Here is a 20,014-nt window from a genome sequence, read left to right as displayed (position 1 = left end):
AGGCAGTTCTCATTCCTTCTTTTCTTGCAATGGTTCTAAATAAAAAGAGCTTCCAAGAATAGTCCCTCTTATGCCCTGACTGGGGGCCAGGCTTGAAACATTGGTGCCGTTTAGTAGGAGACAAGGCTAGCTGCCACAGCCAATTTGTGAGAGTCACTTAACCTCCTTTGTTTTGGCTTTTCTATTTATATATATATTTTTTTCTACTTACAGGGCTCACATTTTGCAATTGTGGCTTATTACTCATCATAAGGCCAGTTCCACCTACCAAATTACAGTGCTAAAAGGAATACAGTTTTGCCATAGTGAGGGCTACCCTGCCAGCTCTCCCAGGATGCTAGGGGGAACAGCCCCACGCTGTGCTGCTGTGGAGCGGTACCTAGAACATCACTGAAGGACACGGCTGTCACACAGTGCTGGCCTCACCACCCGTACACAGTCTTGTCAGAAAATCCCTCCTAGTGCATACTTGTGGCGAGATCGCCTACCTGGGCTGATGCTAGAGCTATGACACATTACCTTATTTTATTTTTTAAAAAAAATATTTTTAAAAATTTTATTTTAAAAAAGGAGAGAATAAATGTAACTTTATTTATTCTTACTTTTGAAAGCTCAACCATCTTGTGGGTGACTTCCCTGCCTGCTGCGGTGTTTTGGTTTTGCTTTTACTGTCAGTCCATAAGCACTAAGTTTTTTATTGTTTAGTCCATAAGCGCTAAGGAAAGAACTCTCAGAGCCACATTTGGCTCCGGCATTATTGGAATGGTTTCCAAAACTGAAATGAGGAGTACTTGCTATGAAACCACACAGAACGTGAAGAGGCTTTGTTAGACAGCAGAATTTGAAGATTCTTGTTCACGCACTACAAGTTAGATCTGCTTATTCCAGAGCAGACAGATGAGTTCCTATAGTAACCGGGCCTGACACATATAGTGTACATTAACGTCACACATACTCTCTTCCACATAAGCAATAGACTCAAAACACCAATTCAAACAAACCCAATTTCATGAATTTGCTGTCTCCAGAGCATACATGACACATCTGTCAGTCAGCTGCATACATATTCACAAATACACAAAGACAACAACCCATTATCAAAGGCCCAAATCCTCTTTCATTAAAGCTGACTGGACTTACGCTACTTAAATCAATGGTGTCAAACTCCACCGTGTTGGTTTTGGCTGGGACAGAGTTAATTTTCTTCACATTACCTGGTATGGGGCTACGTTTTGGATTTGTGAGGAAAACGGTGTTGGTAATTCAGGGATGTTTTAGTTATGGGTGAGCAGTGCTTGCACAGTGCCAAGGCCTTTTCTGCTCCACACACCACCCCAGCAGCGAGTCACCTGGGGGGCACAAGATGCTGGGAGGGGACACAGCCGGGACAGCTGACCCCCACTGACCAAAGGGATGTCCCACAGCATATGGCATCATGCTCAGCATACAAAGCTGGGGGAAGAAGGAAGGGGGGATGTTCAGAGTGATGGCGTTTGCCTTCCCAAGTAGCCATTAACGTGTGCTGGAGCCCCGCTCCCCTGGGGATGGCTGAGCGCCTGCCTGCCCACGGGGAGTGGTGAAAGCAGTCCTTGCTTTGCTTTGCTTTGCTTGCGTGCGGGGCTTTTGCTTTACCTATTAAACTGTCTTTATCTCAACCCATGACTTTTCCCACTTTTTCCCTTCTGACCCTCTCCCCCACCCCACTGGGGAAGAGTGAGCGAGTGGCTGTGTGGGGCTTGGTTGCCAACTGGGGTTAAACCACAACACCTACAACACCCACAAAGAAGTACTTAACATGTCTGAAGTGAGAAATTATACACTTCGAATACAAATCCTTATATTTCTCCCTTCCCTCTAAGGCACAATCTCTCAGTCACTGCTTGTCACTGTTTCATGACCTCCCACGGGATCACTATGACCACAATGTCCAGGATCAGATTAGAGATCACTACTTAAAGTTAAAAGATCACATGAAGATCAATTCCCCATCCACACCAAGGGAAAGAATATTCTGTTTCACACCAATGGACTTTCTGGGCAAAATTAGAAGCTACGTGCTCACTTGTATTTCCCTCTGGTGGGAGGGAATCCATGTGGCATGCTCTAACCAAGATCATTGTGTGGACCTGTAAGACTAAGGTTTCAGCTATAATTTCCTCGCACTTATTTTCTCCTATTAGCTGGCAGCTCTAATAGGGCTCTTGGGATCTTCCTGGGTGAATAGCTAGAAAAAGCACTCTAGCTTCAAACAAACTTCTGCTGCTATTTAGGTATCAAGGGATATAAGCAGAGATAAAAGGCCCCTTCACAGTACATGCTGCTAGCATCATGTTCAGGAGTCTGAAAGGTCTATTCACTTTTCAGAAAGATGCTCACCAATCAGTCATTTCAGGAGGCTTCCACTACAGGTTTTAAATTGGACTTTGGCTGCACAGCGCAATGCTGATATTAAAGAGATGCAGTTAAAACAATCATGTTGTAACTAGATACACAGCCACAGATCCAGGCACTTAGCACTTCCTGGGTCCTGAGCTCATTTATCATCATCACGCAGAGCCGCGTGGCTGCAGAGGGAACATCATTCAGCATTTTCCACCAAATACACCTGTGTTCATGCTATGCGACAGAAACCCTACTAGCTAATACTGCTCTGGGGTGCTTCAGAAGCTGCTCTAAATGCAAATACTTTATTTTCCACATCCCCTCTAAACACTGTGAGAGAAACCTACCAATAATGCTCAGCTTTTAATCATATTTTTCCCTACTTTTTAATACCTGCAGTCATAATGCAACAGTTTTACTCATCTTCCTGCATTGTGTCTGATAACATCTCTGGCAACTTGCTGTCACCAGACAAACATACATGAAAAGATATTTATGCTTAAGCACAGGGAATTGCTGCAGTTGACATAAAAGGAATATTACAAGACAAATTAATATATCCTGCATTAAACATTGCTGTTGATCCTTTAGAAGCTTGTTTACAACATTTTTACATTCATGTCACAAAAAGGGAAGGGTGGCTTATCATCTTAGCAGCAAGATGTTTTTGAGATGATGAAGACAGCTTTGAGTTGCACCGTTCAGGACTAATGGGGTAACAGAGATATTTGTAAACAAGAAAACCAATGCTAATGTACTGTGCATGTACAGATACGTTATGAACAAAGCACCTGTCCAAAAACGTTTGCAAATGAAGGGATACGGACTGGTAAGGCTTCAACTCTAAACCACACTAGCAATGAAGCCCATTCCTGGCCCAATATTCTTGCCTGATACAGACACACAAAAATCTGAAATTTGTGCCAACGAATGCTGAGGCAACCCTGAGATGTTCAAAAGACAGAGCCATCACTTGGCCCTAGGAACTGGGCAGACTTAGTATCCTATTGCTAGCTCCTTTAAAAGCCAGTCATCTGATAGCTACCCAACAGATCTGACTGCACCCTGCCAACAGCTTACACCCCAAATCCTTCCTACTCAGTCTCAGGGTAAATGCAGTACAGAGTCAGGTCAGGTTCTTCTGCTAAACAACCCCATGATGCTCAGCAAGGTCAGTGCACCCTATTGCAACCTCTGACCTTTCTGAGGCAGTGGTCTAGGAAAGATAGCTGCAGCCCAAAAAGATGTCAGCCTGAGAATTTACAACGGAAATTAAGGTTCTCCAGGAACATGTTCACTGCAGAAAGCAGCAACCAGCTCTTCTGAGACAAACACATGGAGGCAACTCCTCAACTTGCACCTGAGGTCTAGGATTTTCAGCATGAGATGTTATTGATATCACACAGTCAAATTAATCCTAAAGGCATAACATCAAAGAGGGAAATGGGACATAAAAATCAGTTACAGAAGAGGCATGCATTAGATTTCATGACTAGGTAAGTTCACATTATTTGAAAGTATTTAGCATCACACCCAAGCCAATAATACACACAGACATCCATATACCTGATACAAATTAAAGTGTCCCCATGCCAATTCAAGCAGATTTCTTCCCTAATAGCTAAAGACCATATTTTTGTTATTTTGACTTCCTTGAAAAGTAAGTCTCAAAACACATCTAGGCTGACTTAATCTGATCACAGTTATAAAGCAGTAATTTAGCAATCCTTTGCAAAACTGATAGATTGTTGTTCTGAACATAAACTCCATCTTCCTACTAAAAGGATTTTATTACCTTTCACATACAAGTTCAATACTCTAGCAGATTAAATTAGAGCTGTAAAAACTATTAACAGTCAATGTCTGATGGGGACTGTACAGTAGAAAAAAAAAACTTAAATCAAGTTTTATGGTCTTTGGAGATGCTGACTGGAGAGAACGTTTCCACTAGTCTCACAAAACATCCCACAGAGCTGGTCTTTGGATTCGTCAATTTACACTTAATTTCCAAATTAACTATTTAAGGAAAACTCTCATAGCAGGAGCTCAGCAGTTGATAAAAGTCATGGATGAACTGGGCACTAGCTGAGTGACAACATTAAGAAAAAATACTGTTATACTTTTTCTAGGCTTATTTATACGGATTTTCTAATTGCCTCATCAAGGCTCTGAAATGTGCTGAACACTAAGAATGTGAATAGTCTCCAGTGCTGAGTGCAATGTGACTGCATAAGCACCAGAAGATTTGCAACATGCTATACTGCATCTGACTTAAAATTCATGAAGGTAACGGCCTTTGAATTATTACAAAATTTGGAGCTGGAAAATTCTTAACAATCTAATTATGGTAATTGGATGATATCTTACCTCTTTTGAAGTCGATCAGAGTTCTTGCTATTAGCTTAAATAGAACCAGGATTTCACTTCTAATACCTAGCAGGTATGTGAGCACGTTTCTTTAGATGATGCAAGAGCAATTCAGAAACGCTAATGAATTCATACTAACTCTTGTAGGCATGTAATACATTTCACAAATGGACAAGTTAAGGCAGTCATTAAACAACTGCAAACAGCATGTGGCCAAGATCGGTATCAGAGCAGAGATCTCCAAGCCAAAGGTCTTTAAAATTGCCTCCTATTCAAGTATTTTTTATTTCCTGAATATAAAGTGAAGACAAATATTCCATCAAAGCAAAATAAAGTCAACAGGCAAATTTGATTTGCTCCAAATGATTTCTTTTAAATTCAAAGACTTCACTCATACAAAACCTCTCTCAAACAACCAATATTCACTGTGATCCTTGGGAACTGCAGCAGTGCTACAGAAACATAACTCCAAGTTAGGAAAGACAGGAGTCCTCCCTTTTCTCACACTCCAGTCCCGGAAATTTTCCTTATTAATTTACCTACTCCGTTAGAGGCAACCCTGAAGCTTTACGCAGAGGGAGCAGCCTCCTGGCAGTGACCTTCACACAGCTCTTTTACAGGTTTCCCCTGTTGCTTCCCTAAACTGAGGCACAGTGCATGCGCTGAAGTCCAAAGGAATACTATTTATTACTATTTGTTAGTTTAAATTTCAATAATCCCTAGCATATCCATATGGAAAGCTAAATCCCGTCACACTACTTACTTTAGATTGACAACAATAAAAGATGTTTTTCTCACACGCATTTTACATCCGGTTTTTCAAAAGGGAAAAGTCACAAGTAAGAAGAAAAAGAAAACCAAACAATCAAAAGCTCCAGGTATTGCCTTCAGTAGTGGGAACTAAAGCCAGATGCTGTTACAGCCCAGTTCCTAAATATCTCAGCAGTGTTTGCTTCCAGCTGAAAAGCACCAAACTGAAAAAAAGTAGTTAGTTAATTAAAAACTTAAATTTCAATGTTGAAATTAAAATCTTTCCTGGAGAACAACAGAAGAGTGTTTAAGTAATTCACCCTCGGACAGCTGATTAACTAATACGCATCTTCTCTTTCGCTGCTGACAGAGGGAAATGGCAAGTTACTTTTGAGATCTCTGTTCTGAGGCTAAAAGATGGGAGAATTTTCTGTCATCATGAGCAAGACAGACCTAAAGGGAAAGATAAGAGGAAGCTGGTTCTGTCATTAAAAACAGAGAGGCAGAAGGCATGTTCAGTGCTTCACAGTGTGCACAGTAGTTAAGGGGAAGGTGTGAAAGGAAGCCTTATGCTGTGCCTCTAGCTGCCACTTCACTCTGGAGTGTGCTTATTTGACTACACTCAAGAGGCTAGAAGCTTAAAAATTAAGAAGTTTGACAATAAGCTGATGCACAACTACCTGAATAGAAACAAGCCTGCAACAGAATGGGTATTGCAACAACTCACAGTTCAGTAATGTCAGAGACCACATGAGACAAGTAGCAAGCACTATGAATTATTCCCCTGAAGAATTAGAAAAGACACAAGAGAAGGCACATAATTAAATCTATTTGGTGTAGTCGTCCTCCTTTTTCAATCTGTGCCAGGATTAAACTCATCACACAAAGCTGACATGACAGCCTCTAAGTGCACAAGAATCATAACTCAGGCCATCAGAGAATCGTGAAATTGGTCCACAGATAACATAAATAAGATAAATCTTGAGGAGATGGTGTATTTTAATGTCTTACACATTTTAATCTGTCCTTGTCAGCCTCTCGGCTACATACATACATGTACATCCATGCACACAATACCAGGAGAGAATTAGTTGGCCAACTCTCCCCCAAAAGTATTGGAAAAGGTGATGATCCTAGCCAGGGCCTGTTGAATGTCTGATAGCATAAAGCAACTGTAGCCATATCCCTGCACATCCTTCTTCCACCTCTAGTCTCCATGCTGCTTCCATCCCAAATCTGCCTTTCAGTGACTCAGTGACCAGCTCTGCACTATCAATTCTGCATACCAGTTTTGTCTGGCAGACCCTTTTCCACTCATCTTTTTGCTCCAGAGCTTCCTTATATTTTCTGTGCTTTCCTAAGTCATCGTTGCAGGGATGAAAAGGGAGAAGAATGCCTTGGGATACCAGTTATAAGATGGAAAAAAATGCAGATGAAAGAAACCTTTTGAGGACCACTCTTCTCTCCTGTGAAAACTGCGCTGGCTGATGGTTTTCCTTCTGCTGATTCAAAAAACCCACTTGACCTTCAGGTATAGGAAAAAAGCAAGTTTCGCCCACACACCACTTGTCAAGAAGCAGACAAGTGAGGGGACAACCACCCCTTCCCCCAGGTCTGACAACAGGTTAAAGCTTCTCTGAGCGTTGACAGACATTCTGAAAAATGACATGCCAATCAATAAAAGAGAACAGGAGTCCAGGAGCTTACACATAACGACTTCTCCCTGGCCATTCCAGATCACTTACAAAAAATGTTCCCCAACAACAGTTAAACTTCACATTTAGATAGCATTTTATAAATACAAAACATTGCACAAACATTAACTGATTAAGCCTTAGGAATCTGAAAATTCATTTTTCAAATTGGAAAAGATAGCACAAAAGTGAGGGGCTTGCTACCTTAATACAGTAAAATCAGGCATCACACAGAATTAGCAGTTTGAACTGCTCAAGTGCCAACAGCATTATTTACGATGGCAACATTCATTTGAAAAAGCTGGTTTCATCTGCTTCTTGCAGTTAGCTCTTTAATTAGAACTCTACCCCCTAAATCTGTCTTGTTTGTGAAAAAAATCCTGCAGATTCTCCTTTCTATTCTAGAGATATTGGCACAGGTGAAGGAAAGAGGAAGGCTGAGATGAAGGTACATGTCCTGTTGAGATCAGATCTCAATAGACTGGACTCCAGCTATCTGGTCTCGGTTCTGGCCCTCGAGAAGCTCTTCCAGCCCAAGGAAGGAAATGGCCTGCCCACTGCTGTCGCTTTTAAAATGGAATTACTGAACCACATGAACTGGAAGGCCCCTCCACTGGTCTCCATCTAACATCCTGCTCCAAGCAGCACTGTCACCAACACTTAGATGAGGGCAGCTGCAGCTTTGTCCAGCCAAGTCTCCAAAGCCTCCAGGCATGGAGATTTGACAGCCTCTCTGGATAACCTGTTCCAGTGCTGCACCCCCATCCTGGTGAAAGTCTTCACTAAAGCCCAACCTGGGCCCCCCAAACAGCGAACTGTCACCACCACCTATTGTATTGCCCGCTACGGCTGAGAACTTTTTGTCTCTGCCGCCTCTGTATCTCCCCAGTGGGGGTGGCAGGCCACGACTAGCCCACCTCCCAGGCACCCCTCCCCGGCCTAAGCAAGCCCAGCTCCCTCCACCTCCCCGCAGGGGCATGTCCTGTGGGCCCCTGCACACACGGGCAGCCCCCACTGGGCCCGGCCGGTTTCCCCACACCCCCCTTGACCTGGGAAGGGGATCCAAGGCTGGACACAGCAGCCCAGGTGTGGCCTCACCACCACCAAGCGGTCCAGAATAAATAATGTCTCTCTGTGCTGCCTGCCTTCCTCCTACCTCACTTAGGTTAGACAGCTGCCTACCCTATTCATGATGGGTTGGGTCCTCTGTAACCTACAGGTCCTTTTCAGCTGGACTACTCAGGCCACTGCTCGCCAGCCTGGTGGGATGCTGCACCAGCAGGTCCTAATCCAAGGACAGAATTTCTCACTTCTGGTGACTCCACAGGGCTCCTGTTACCTCAGTCCTCAGGTTCATCAAGGTCCCTGGAGCAAAGCTCTGCTGTTCACTGCATCAGCCAAGCCCCCTCTCCTCTCAGCTGAGGATCATCTACAAATTTGAGCAGTGCCTTATCATCTGGGTCATGGATGAAGATACTGAGCACTACCAGCCCCAGTACTGACTCCTTGGCTCAGGTCTGCTCAGTGCCGGCTGCTGCTGGGCATGAAGCCACCAAGTATTATTAGGCCCTGAGCCCAAAAGTATGGCCAGTTTTCAGCCTGCCCAATAGGGCTGCTCAGCCACCCAGACCTCCTCAGCTCCCACATGAGAATGCTAGGGCTGATGGTGCCTAAAGCTTTACTAAACTCAAGGTGAAGTACAGCCATGGTTTCTCCTTTCCTCATATAGCCAGTCAGTTGACACAGAAGGACATCAGGCTGGTGAACTATGGTTTGTCCTTGGTAAATCCATGCTAAGTGTTCCAAATTACTTTCTTGTCCTCTGCCTGTTTGGGAATGGAGTCCACGAGGACATGCTCCATGTTCTTTCTAAGGCCTGATATGAGGCAGACGAGCCTATAGTTCTCCAAGTCCTCCGTCTTGCCCTTCTTAGAAACGAACGCACTACTAGTCTTTTCCAGTTGTCAAGGTCCTCCTTCAATTGCAATAATTTCTCACAGATTTTAGATACAGCACCTTTGGGTGTACTTAGTCCCAGGGATCTGAATGCATGCCACTTCTTTAAGTAGTCCCTAAATTTGTGTTCTCCCAGTCCTGGCTGCCCCTCTCTTGAAACTGTGTGGTTACATGCCAAGGTCTGGGGGCTGTCTTGGCTTGTAAATGCAAAAGAAAATCACTGACTAGTTTCACCTTATCAGTATCATCTGTCACTAGGTCGTGCTGTCATCTCCTCCTAAAAATGCTTTAAGGTGTACCAAGGAAGACCAATGGATCATTTTTAATACCTTTTTTTTTTTTACAGGGCCTAAGGGTCTTACCGAAGGCCAGACCTCTTTGCAGAGAATACCTTATAAAGTCGCTGCACCAAAGAGTCCAAGAGGATGAGGGAAAAGACAGCTGACAGCTACGAATGGACAGACAGTGACAACAGCACACAAGGAAACAAAGAGGAGCTTCAGTCATGTCAACAGTGACCATTAAAACACATGTATCTCAAAATATTTTTACTATAATACCAAACTGCAATTACCATGCCTTGTCTCTTCTCTTCAGTTTGCTATTCTTACTGTGATTGCACTGTGTTTCACTTAGAAATTACATTTCTGCTGAGGAAGAGCCATTTCTTCTTTACTTATTCTGCAAACTGCCTATCACACTTTTGGGCTCGGAATACGATGAACTGACTGAAATAATAAAGACACTGCTTTTTCCAGTGCAGACAACCAAGCCCTCCACTCTTCTTGCAGGCAAATACCCATGGGGCTTCAATGTGGGTTTCACATGAGTACAAATGGTAGAAGTTCAAGCTCTCGATGAACATTATGGATGAAAGACTGTACAGCATTTTTGCTCTGAAAACAAAAACACAGCCACAGGGGATCTGCCCACTGAACAGGGCATGTCAATCATCTCACATGTTGTAATCCTACCTTATGACTTCTAAATCAATTCTACTTCTCAAAAGATAAATGTTTATCTTAAAAATACCCAACAAATTTGGACAGCACAAAGCCTATCTATAATGGAGGAATTTTACATGAAAATCAATTAAACAGCACTAACCATTACACATCATACACATTTTCTTCTTCGTGAACAATCAGAAAAGAACGCTTTAAAATCTCTGAAATGTCATCACAGCCCTACCAAGCATCTCTGCCTCAAAATCGAATTGAAGATTGAATTATTGCTGGGGAAGAGATGGGTGGAGGTGTACCTGCAGAGTGGCACAAGGCTCTTCTGACCACCTACATTCACTTTTCAGTCTTACTGAAACTACCTAATGAGAGAGAGAAAAAATCAAATAGACTTATCATTCTGTTGGCATCCTGAACAAATTACCTTTAGCTCACTGACATTCTAATTTTCTAGAAACAGGCACAGTTATGCTAAGAAGGTTATGACTTGTGTATCTATCTTGGTTACAATTATTCCATCCTCTTTTCACTTCCCTAAGATATAGCATAAATGAGAAATTCCATTCTCTTTGTTTTCTGTTGGCTGCAGACTGAGAACTACTGTCTTATTAAAAGACTATCTCCCTACTCCAGTTTTAGGCTGGAGATAAGAGAACAAGGACTGGATGGCAGGGTGAACTGGAAATGGATTGTGACTCATAACGTGGATTTTACACAGCCCAGGATGGCACTGCAGAGTTTAGAAGCTGGCTCTGCCTGACAGAGTGATTCCAGCTGATGGTTTCAGTGAGTCCTCATCGCAAAGCCATTACCATTATCAGTACTGAAGCGACATTTTGGTGAGGTGGTGTAAATGAAACTTGCGTAGTTCCATACTGCAGATACATAGTGGATTTTGATCTCAGTGCTGTCTCATTCTACCTGCATTAAGCCCTAAATGCCTCCCACTGCTTATCCCTATAGAGCAAAAACACAGCAAATGTTACTTTTGAAATGAACAGGTACATAAGATAGTATGTGCAAGAGGTACAGAAGTGATGTAGGAGTTCAAAGAGATCTGGCCCATTAGTGGGGACAGCTTACCTTAACTCAACTATCCTTGCCCTCAGCTTTTCACTCTGGTGATAGACGACTTATCTGCTAGTGAAGCACTAGTAGAAACACCTCATTTCACAAACTGATGCAGTATGGCAAACTGGTGCAGTGTTTTATGCAATACAGCATAGATGACAGTCAAAAGTAAGCAGAATGAATTTAAGGTACCTCTGGGAAACCACCCATGTTATCTTTAAAATCACAAAGGTCACTGGTGTTCTACAGAGCGATATGGAAAGATGCTGAAGACTTAGTTTTAATAAGGCTGCTTCTAAAAGCCTGTACTGTACATTACCGTATTACTAAGAGAGGAATCTTACCTGTTACTCCACTTTTACACCATTCACATAATTTGCCTACATTTGGCATTTCACAGGCAGGTCAGTTTTCTTTGCCTGACCATGCTGCCTTCCTTTCCTAATTGGAGGCATTAGCACAAGGCTGCCAAAACTTGTGGCAAGGGATAAGTTATTTAAACTCAGACAAGATTCTGCCTTCTTTGACTTCAAATAAAACCTTATGGCCACCTGTCAAATGATCCAAGGTTCAATAAACCCATGGGGTTTTTTGAAAGCATTATTTTTGGCCTTAAATCAGTCTGGAAGACTTCTTTTAAGGATGGAAAATAAACTCCCCTAGGAATAAGCTAGCGCAGGCAGCAGACACATAAGCTGTAATACAGCAATGAAGAGCAAACAGAGAGTTCTGCTATTTCTTGTGACATCCAGCCACATAGGATTTACCGCTATGGCTTTTCAATAACCCGAGTCCTACACAGAGCAAATGTGCTACGGGCTGTTACGAAGTGGTTGGCAGAGACTCCATAAAGGTTACAGGAGATACCCAAGCTTCACTGAATAACTCTTCCTCCTTCTCTCTTTTCCTTTTAGGTAAAAGTAAATAGCGCAAGGTCATATACAGTAGAAATACAATGCTGACAGCACATCACTACACGGAGGCACTAATAAGCCCATAGGTATTTGTGCATATATGTCATATTTGACAGCATGCACTTTTACAGTTCCTGCAGGCAGTATTTTTCATACTAACTGGCAAGGTTTTAATGCTTTTTATTAAACTGGGGGGTTTTTTTGAAAAAGGGAATAACATTGTTATTCTGTTCATTACAAATGTAGAACTGATCCTGAAGGGAACCTTGCAGAGACTTTAAGGCTGAGGCGGCTTTCAAACCATTTCCATCTTTGAAGATGAGCTATCAAGGTACTTTATTTAAGTCTCAGTATGGTTGTAGCCCTTGTGCTAGATACAGTTGACAGGTTTTTTCCTTTAGGACAAATGTGTGAAAGGAAACAAATAGAACTGCTGAAACAGAAAAAAAGCTGCCACCCTTTGGTGGCTGAACAACTACCACCCAACGTGACTCCTGCATCAAGAGAAAAGGTACAGTAGTCATTTTCAGCTCTTGGCATTCTAGTAGGAAAACCAACTGAATGGCAGCTCTGAATGCAGAGAGATGGAGACAAGAATGCTGGCGAGATGCATGACACCAGCATCTTCCTTTCAGGGCTATAATTCAGCATTCAAGCACAGACAGATGAGATGGGGAATCTTAGGACCACTGTGGTTTGAGATACTTGCTATTCAAAGCCTCTGACAGAAGGTAAGCACCCCTACATGATAGCCAAACATGGCAAGCTTGGCTCACAGGGAGCATCTCTTGCTGTCCTACAGACACTGGCATGTTCCAGATCGCAACCAAACTGAACATGTATAAATGTGCCAGTGAGTCTTCATCCATTTTTAAAGTTTGCACAGAGTATAGTATTAAGGCCAGGATGAGCACTGGACCTCATACTTAGAAAGTTTAAATAAAATGAGCCAATTCCAACAAGGTTTTTTTGAAGTGGCCCTTACCTGGGATCCCTTTCTAGCACTCTCTTTCAAGGATAAAGGCTTTCACACACTGTAGATACTCTAAGGACAGTTTCTGAAACCAAGTTTGAAGCACAACGGTAAATTAAGTTTTCACTGCTGCTTCATGTACTACACTCGTCTAGTGAATATGAGTGGCATTATTTGCAAAAATATCAACATAGCACATTTGACTAATTTTGCAAAGAAATTAATGAAAATCCACAAACATTTTCAGGGTGACCCTAAAATAAATTATTATAGGATGCAAACCATCCTATGAGGTTGGAAGGGACCTTAACTATCATCTAGTTCCAATGCCCCTGCCATGAGCAGGGACACCTTCCACTAGACCAGGCTGCTCAAAGCCCCGTCCAGCCTGGCCTTGAGCACTGCCAGGGATGGGGCATCCATGTCTCTGGGCCACCTGTGCCAGTGCCTTACCACCCTCAAAGTAAAGAATTTCTTCCTAATATCTCATCTAAATCTACCCTCTTTCAGTTAAAACCATTACCCCCCATCCTATCACTACCCTCCCTGATAAAGAGTCCCTTCTCCCCATCTTTCCTGTACGCCCCCTTTAAGTACTGGAAGGCTACTACAAAATCTCAAAATTATGAATTACATCGCATATATTCTCTTCTTCTTTAAAATACTGTATAAGCTTTAGCACTTTTGAAGGTTTCAATTACAAACTGCAGAATGTCTTTAACTGGAGCAATGTCTTCCTTTATTTGGAACAAGAAGAAAAGTAGAACTTGATAGCCATTTTACATCATTACACAGTCCACAAAACCAAGAAACACTCCCTTGAGAAAATACAACCTGGTAGAGCTAGATGGAAATCAGATGACACCTTGTATTATAATAAAAGCATCATCTCTATAGTAAATGAAGCACACAAGACCCAAACCACACAAATAGGGTGGTGAAGAACAATATACAAAGCCATAAAAGACAACCTTCATGGTCCTATACAGTACAGTCTGCAGTCCTCAAATTAAGAGAGCAATATACAGCAAATTCAATTTGATGCTATTGCTGGAAATATAAAGGGTGTTCAAGGGATTGACATCAGCCTGCTATTTGCAGGTTGTAATACCTTGTGCAGGGGAGAGATGAAGGCTGATCAAAGATCATGGTTCATAAACACTTGGAACATAAACCATATTGAAATATAACAGCACTCAAAAGAATCAAAATATTTCATATTTTCTAGGGAGCTAAAGTACTGCGTAAAGCTAGCACCACCTACACTACAGCATACAGAATAATCTCGTCTTTATAGAAATAACAGTGACAATTTGTTCCTTGGCCTCTAGACTTCCAGCAGGGCTATCAATTCATGACAGAGGTCTTCTGTCATGTGGATACTTACCCAGTCAGAACCAAGTTGCAGCTGCTATTTATTTCATGTAGATCATCCTAAAGCCTTCACAGCTGGTAAATTTTGGCCTTTTTAATTCAGATACTTCTAATATAGTACCTTTTCTCCCCAAGCCAGCAGCTTCAAAAAAATCAAATCATATCTGCCTTTCTCTTTGTCAATGATGCATCCTCTCACAGGCTGTGACACTCTCTTCAACTTTGCAGCTACTATTTCAGATTGATTAGGAAGATTACCACCACCACCACCTTAGCACTTAGTGTATCAGGGAGACTTAAGAGGATCTCAATTATAAGAGAATTGTTAGTTTTAGGGGAGAAAGAATTATGTCATATCATAGTTCCTTACTATCAGGGACCACTTGAAACTAAAAACTTTATATAGTGAGAAAACCAAGACACATTTAGGTCAACCTTTATTCTTCTACAACTAGCAACGTACCCTACTTCTGTCTTGAATAAAATCAGTCTTTGTCTTCTATAAGAAAGGAACTTTTCCACATTTTCCCTCTCCCTCTTTAAATGTGTATTTTCATACACAAAGTGCCAAGGCTACCAACTACACCACTCTTCAAATGCACATAGCACTTGCTGCAAGGAGAGAACAAGATGATCACATACAGAGAATGTGCGTGCAGTGGTTTTGGCTGGGATAGAGTTGACTCTTCACAGTACCTTGTATGAGCTACATTTTGGATTTGAGGAAAATTGTGTCGATAATTCAGGGGTGGTTTAGTTATGGGTGAGCAGTGCTTGCACAGTGCCAAGGCCTTTTCTGCTCCACACACCACCCCAGCAGCGAGTCACCTGGGGGGCAACAAGATGTTGGGAGAGGACACAGCCGGGACAGCTGACCCCCACTGACCAAAGGGATGTCCCACAGCATATGGCATCATGCTCAGCATACAAAGCTGGGGGAAGAAGAAGGAAGGGGGGATGTTCAGAGTGATGGCGTTTGCCTTCCCAAGTAGCCATTAATGTGTGCTGGAGCCCCGCTCCCCTGGGGATGGCTGAGCGCCTGCCTGCCCACGGGGAGTGGTGAAAGCAGTCCTTGCTTTGCTTTGCTTTGCTTGCGTGCGGGGCTTTTGCTTTACCTATTAAACTGTCTTTATCTCAACCCATGACTTTTCCCACTTTTACCTGTCTGATCCTCTCCCCCACCCCACCGGGGAGAAGCGAGTGCGTGGCTGTGTGGGGCTTAGCTGCCCACCAGATCTAAACCACAACAGTGTGTAACTGGACAAAAGGAATTATTTCCAGCACCAGGCTGCTACTTGTTGATGGGGTAAAAATACTTACAAGACAGAATTCTGACATCCCACAATTTGGGGATATTTTAATCCATGTCCTGGATTTGTTTAAAAGGTTGAAATACACACACTTGTGTACTGTGTCAACCTATAATTTAGTACTACTTTTCCTGTTTCATGTAAAGGTAGCTACTGAATATATATATATATATGTATAAGTACAATGTTCCTACTACATGGACAGGATATATAGTTTACATAAGAAACCTATTTGTGTTTTTTCATTCAAGCAAAGCTTTTTTTCCAGTCAGCTTTCCTTACCTCACCATGCCTGGAACACTCATGTTGACAGGTGATTGCTTTGTGCTACCTTGATAACCAGCCAATTACAAAGTATCTGAAAAAAGTGGCCTCCTATAAAATTACCCTGTAGTTAATCAAGCACAGATACTGCCCCTAAAATGGAAAAGAAAACCAAAACCCAAGACCCAACAACCCAGAAACCTGACTATTACATATACTAGTAATCTGACCAAGAAACGTAAAGGTTTGACATCCCATAAATTGCAAGCATCCAGTTTGGCTGTCGGGAAATTGCTTGCATACAAGTCACCTGAAATCCAATAAGCTTTCCTGAAAGTTTGATTATAAGTGAGATTATAACTCTATTATATTAATCACTGCAGAAACAGCAGACAAAGAACCCCATACCAGACAACACCCTAATTGAGAACAATAAGAAAGATGAATAACGTATGGTAGTTCACATAGGTGCCATGGCTTTGTAATTGCTAAATTCAATTAAAGGAAAAAGAAATTGGAGATACTGCTACTGCTGTGATTTGCATAGTGCAGTTCAAAAAAGAAAGCCTTTCAAAACCTAGACTGTACTGAAATCAATCCTGCAACACTAACAGCAAAAGCCTGAAAATTTTTAGATAATAAATGTCAATATGAATTTGTAGCAAATACGCATACATTACAAGAGAATTGTACATAAAAACAGTAATATTTTGCATTTCTGTAGCACTTTTCATCGGAGTCTTAAAACATGATTCATAATATATTAATTCTCAGTACCTACCTCATGTAAGCAAATGTCATATAGGAATTTAATTTCCTCGCTCAGAAAAGCATCACATTTTAAGGAAAGGCCAGCAAGCCTGTAATGGTGTTAAGTAACACCAGGAAACAGGGTAAGAAATGAAAAAGCTCTTATCCAGCCAAGTAAGATCTAGAGAGAGGAATGTACCACACGTCAAGACCTCAGCTATTATTTGCAACTGTCTTTTCCCAAAACACAGCTGTCTGCTGCTCAGGCGAAAGAAGTAAGACTTCCTTGCAATCTCATAAATGTTAGGCTCAGGTCCATTTAAAATTAAATCTGGTGAGGGATATCAAGGACAACATGAAGGGCTTCTTCAAGTACATCAGTAGCAAATAGATGACTAGGGAAGCTGTGGGCCCGCTGCTGAAAAAGGTGGGTGCCCTGGTGACGAAGGATGCAGAAGAGGCGGAGTTACTGAATGCCCTCTTTGCTTCAGTCTTTACTGCCAAGGCTGGCCATCAGGTTTCCCAGACTCTGGCGACAAGATAGGAAGTGTGGAGAAAGGAAGGCTTTCCCCTGGTAGAGAAGGATCACATCAGAGACCATTTAAGCAAACCTGACACCCACAAATCCACGGGCCCCAATGGGATGCACCCCAAGTGCTGAGGGAGCTGGCATATGTTATCGCTAAGCCACTCTCCATCATCTTTGAAGGGTCATGGAGGACAGGAGAGGTGCCCAAGGACTGGAGGAAAGTCAATGGCACTTCAGTCTTCAGAAAGGAAGACCTAGGAAACTACAGGCCAGTCAGCCTCACCTCCATCCCTGGAAAGGTGATGGAACAGCTCATCCTGAAGGTCATCTCTAACCATGTGGAGGAAAAGAAGGTTATCAGGAGTAGTCAGCATGGATTCACCGGGGGGAATCACGCCTGACCAACCTGACAGCCTTCTATGATGGAACGACTGACTGGGTAGATGAGGGGAGAGTGGTGGATGCTGTCTACCTTGACCTCAGCAAGGGTTTTGACAGTGTTTCCCGTAACATCCTCACAAGTAAGCCCAGGAAGGGTGGGTTAGATAAGTAGACAGTGAGGTGGACTGAGAACTGGTTGAATGGCCGAGCTCAGCAGAGTCTCCTTGGAGGCCTGTAGCTAGTGGTGTTCCCCAGGGGTCAGTACTGGCCAGTCTTGTTCAACTTATTCATCAGTGACCTGGATGAGGAGACTGAGCACACATATCAGCAAGTTTGCTGATGATACGAACCTGGGAGGAGTAGCTGACACACCAGCAGGCTGCGCTGCCATGCATCGAGACCTGGACAGGCTGGGGAGTCTGGTGGAGAGGGCTGTAATGAAGTTCAACAAAGGCAAGTGCAGGGTCCTGCCCCTGGGGAGGAACAACCACAGGCACCAGTACAGGATGGGGCTGACCTGCTGGGGGGCAGCTCTACACAGAAGGACCTGGGAGTCTGGTGGGCAGCAGGTTGCCCATGAGCCAGCAGCGTGCCCTGGTGGCCAAGAAGGCCGGTGGGATCCTGGGGTGCACTGGGAGCAGCGTGGCCAGCAGGGCGAGGGGGGTGACCCTCCCCCTCTACTCTGCCTGGTGAGGCCACACCTGCAGTGCTGTGCCCAGTGCTGGGCTGCCCAGGTCAAGGGAGACGGGGAGCTACTGGAGAGGGTCCAGCGGGGGCTGTGAAGATGATGAGGGGGCTGGAGCATCTCCCTGCTGAGGAAAGGCTGAGAGCGCTGGGGCTGTTCAGCCTGGAGAAGGCCGAGGGGGATCTTATCGATGCATACAAATGTCTTCAGGGCGAGTGTCAAGGGGACGGGGCCAGGCTCTGTTCAGTGGTGCCCAGCGACAGGACAAGGGGCAACGGGCACAAACTGCAACACAGAAAGTTCCATCTGAATATAAGGGAAAAATTCTTTAATTTGAGGGTGGCAGAGCACTGGGACAGGCTGCCCAGAGAGGCTGTGGAGTCTCCTGCTCTGGAGATACTAAAAACCCACGCGGATGCGATTCTTTGCAGCCTGCTCAAGGGGAGCCTGCTTTAGCAGAGGGTTGGACTAGATGATCACCAGAGATCACTTCCAACCATGACCATTCTGTGATTCTGTTAGATTACAAATCCTCAAAAAGGAGGAATACCTTTTGACTTTGCCATTTTGCTGCTGAAGGCAATCCACCTCCATCACTCATGTCCTCACTATGGCAATCACATATGCACTATATAATACAAACTGACACATTTTGCCCTGGGGAGAAAGATGGAAACAAAATGAAATGTTACTGATGTTACTATCATTGGTCATTCGGAGAGCATTACTCTTAACTGCCAACGCACCTCACAGAGATGTTCTTCAGAAATGTGCACACCTACAAGATTAATGGAGGGGCTAAACAGACACGTAAATGTCATGGCACACAGACATGCACATGAGGACTTGCCACAGCTAAATTACAAAAGTAGCAAAGAGTGGCAAGAGGATGCAAGGTGAGTACCTACGGAACAAGACAGAACCAGGATCAGAGAAACTTAAGATTTATTCTAAGCAGAAGGACAGGACACTGAAGGTTTGTTTGTCTGTTGGTGGGCTTGTCGCTCAAAGTTATTATTTTTTAGCCTAAACAAAAGAATGGCTTTAAATGAATTAGCATTAAGCATACTGTGACCATTAACAGGCTAAACAGCAATATGCTTCCAGGGCACCATGCTGCCTCCAGCCAAACCTCATTATTCTTCTGAACTCTAGTTAGAGAATAAATGGATTGACCTATTTATTTCATGTCTAAATTTTATTAGAGGATCAACTTATCTATTTATCATTCAGCAATGGCAACAGCAAAGGTATTTGTAGTCTGTGAAGTGGTCTAGGAGAGGTGAAGGGGGTGTCTGAATGAACTTTGTTGACGCAACTGGATCAGTTGCGCAGTGCAAATTCCCCTCTCTGCTCTAGCTGCTTGCACACAGCAGCCTTCTTTCTGGTCTCACACTCTCAGTCTTAAATCACTGACATTAATTTTGCATTTTTCTTATCTCTGGTTTTGGTATGTTCCCATCCTGTGCATGCTGGTTTCTCTTTAGCTATTACCTTCTCTGTTGCAAGTAGTCTTCCTGATACTTCATCATCTCTACCAGCTTCTAAATCCTGCTTGCCACCATGATCCTCTACTAATTTCCTTCTCTCTCCCTTCTTTGGGATTCAGCCATGAAATCAAAGATGAATCAGATACCAGACATACACATTAG

General features: G+C 43.2%; 1 protein-coding gene across 1 annotated transcript in view; it reads right to left on the bottom strand.

Annotated features, from left to right (window-relative positions):
• ALK (ALK receptor tyrosine kinase) overlaps nucleotides 1-20,014 on the bottom strand; it is a 281,164-nt gene that overhangs the window by 169,510 nt on the left and 91,640 nt on the right. The gene's annotated exons all lie outside the window — the stretch shown is intronic.

This window comes from Falco peregrinus, chromosome 11 (genome assembly GCF_023634155.1).
Source record: "Falco peregrinus isolate bFalPer1 chromosome 11, bFalPer1.pri, whole genome shotgun sequence".
Taxonomy (NCBI): Eukaryota; Metazoa; Chordata; class Aves; order Falconiformes; family Falconidae; genus Falco; species Falco peregrinus.
This window is presented reverse-complemented; position numbering and strand designations above follow the sequence as displayed.